This window comes from Citrus clementina, unplaced genomic scaffold (assembly GCF_000493195.1).
Source record: "Citrus clementina cultivar Clemenules unplaced genomic scaffold, Citrus_clementina_v1.0 scaffold_1145, whole genome shotgun sequence".
In the NCBI taxonomy this organism is placed as follows: Eukaryota; Viridiplantae; Streptophyta; class Magnoliopsida; order Sapindales; family Rutaceae; genus Citrus; species Citrus x clementina.
Genome location: NW_006263206.1, coordinates 2501 through 4600, shown reverse-complemented (window position 1 = coordinate 4600; position 2100 = coordinate 2501). Strand labels below are relative to the sequence as shown.

Below are 2100 nucleotides of genomic sequence, written 5' to 3'. Positions count from 1 at the left end.
AGAGCTCAGATGTGTGTTTATACCTGCGTTACCATGTACCGAAGCAGTCAGACCTTTTTTTGAGCTAGATTCTCAATTCCTACGGGAAAGAAAGGGAAGGGGCAGGCAGGGGATAAAAATCTACCCTCGGATCTATGATACATGAATGGGATAAAAAAAAAACTCCACGGATCAAACTCCTTACCTTGTATCCCGTTCCTTAAGTTAGGTGAAAGGGGAAATTTGTACGAGCCCGTTATTTTAGTTAGGTTTAAGTTTGACGAGAATAATATTCTACGACAAGCAATTCATTTATTTTCAAACCGACCCATTGACTATCTATTATTTGATTGACTAATCCTTTATATTGGAATGCGCGAAGAGTCAAATGCTTTGGCAATTCCTCATGGTGGGGTGAATCAAGATAATTTTGAACCAGAGATCTAGATTTTGGGTCATCCCTTACTGTAATAATATCTCGGGGTTTGCAACGATAACTTGGTATATCGACTATACGACCATTAACTAAAATATGTCGATGGTTAACCAATTGGCGGGCTTGAGGAATAGTTGAAGCCATACCCAATCGAAAAAGAATGTTATCCAAACGCATTTCAAGTAATTGTAGTAAAACCAGACCGGTTGACCCTTTGGCTTTTCTGGCGATACGAACATATTTAAGTAATTGTCGTTCTGTAAGACCATAATGAAAACGCAATTTTTGTTTTTCTTCTAAACGAATTCGATATTGAGATTTTTTTACGGAGCGCGATTGGTTTCTAAAATCGCTTCCGGCTCTAGGCCTTTTACTCGTTAGTCCCGGCAAAGCCCCCAGACGGCGTATTTTTTTGAAACGAGGCCCTCGGTAACGTGACATAAAGACTCCTTATTTTATTGAATTTCATAAACCTAAATTAAAACTGAGCTACATGATAAATGAAGCAAAATCCGCTGAAGTATTGTACTACAAAGAATACTAAGATGATTTGTATCAAATTCCAGACCCCTTTTTGTATTGTATACGCATATAGAAATATAAATCAAAAGAGGGTTCCTTTTCTTGATTTATTCTGCCGAAATCGAACTTCCTCCAACTTTTATTCATAATTGGAAGCTCCTACAACATACTGGATCGATGATCCTTGGAAGAAGCCTTTTCAATGTTCTTTTCTTTCAAAAAGACATTATCAATCATGTAAAAAATCAAACAAATAGAGAAAAGCCGGCTATCGGAATCGAACCGATGACCATCGCATTACAAATGCGATGCTCTAACCTCTGAGCTAAGCGGGCTTAAATAAGAGAAATTTTACATGCGTAGGGATCCTAGGATCTTATCTATTAACCTTTTATTCTTAGCTATTCATAAAGAATAAAATAGAGAATCGAATTTCAAATAAATGTTGAATACTATAGATATAGAACATAACGATTAATCTAACAATTACGAGAATCTAGCGATGATATATATTAGCGAATTTGGATTTTTTTATCAATTCTATATTGATCAACAATAAATATCTTACTCTTAATTAGATAATAAAATACGATTTTATTTATTTATTTATTTGTTTTTTTTTTTCATTTTTGAATTCAAGACATTTAAAATTCTTTTTTTGTTTCTAACCTAAGATTCTTAATATATTCTATTCGATTATTCTATATTATAGAATATACATAATATTCGATTATTATTCTATATTCTATATATATTTAGTTATTCTAAATCGAATATTATATTCGATTCTTATTATCATTATCCATTTTCGAAATTCTAAATTTGCTCTATTCTAATTCGAAATAATTAGGCTTTAGACTAAATAATTAGAATTATCTTCGAATTCTAATTTAATTGACTGAGTAGTTATAGCTATTCTATTGATTAGGTCTAGCTATTATATTCTAAATGATTAATAAAAATGATTTATTTTTATTTAATAAATTGAAATTGGAATTTGAGTTATTTTTGGTTATGTTATATAGGTTCTTCCTTAAGGAAAGGGCAAGTATAAATATAAAATGAAATTAAAGAGAAAGATACAATCCCGCTAAATGGAATCTGGATTAGAATGAGACATTTCTCCATTTTTGTTTTCATTCGAAAAGGGGCGTAAGAAAAAA

The 2100-nt window shown here is 31.7% G+C and overlaps 1 non-coding gene across 1 annotated transcript; it reads right to left on the bottom strand.

Annotated features, from left to right (window-relative positions):
• Positions 1-1199: 1199 nt before the first annotated feature.
• On the bottom strand, positions 1200-1272 carry TRNAT-UGU. Its single transcript has one exon. It is a non-coding gene; the product is annotated as a tRNA-Thr (tRNA).
• Between the last annotated feature and the right edge of the window lie 828 nt (positions 1273-2100).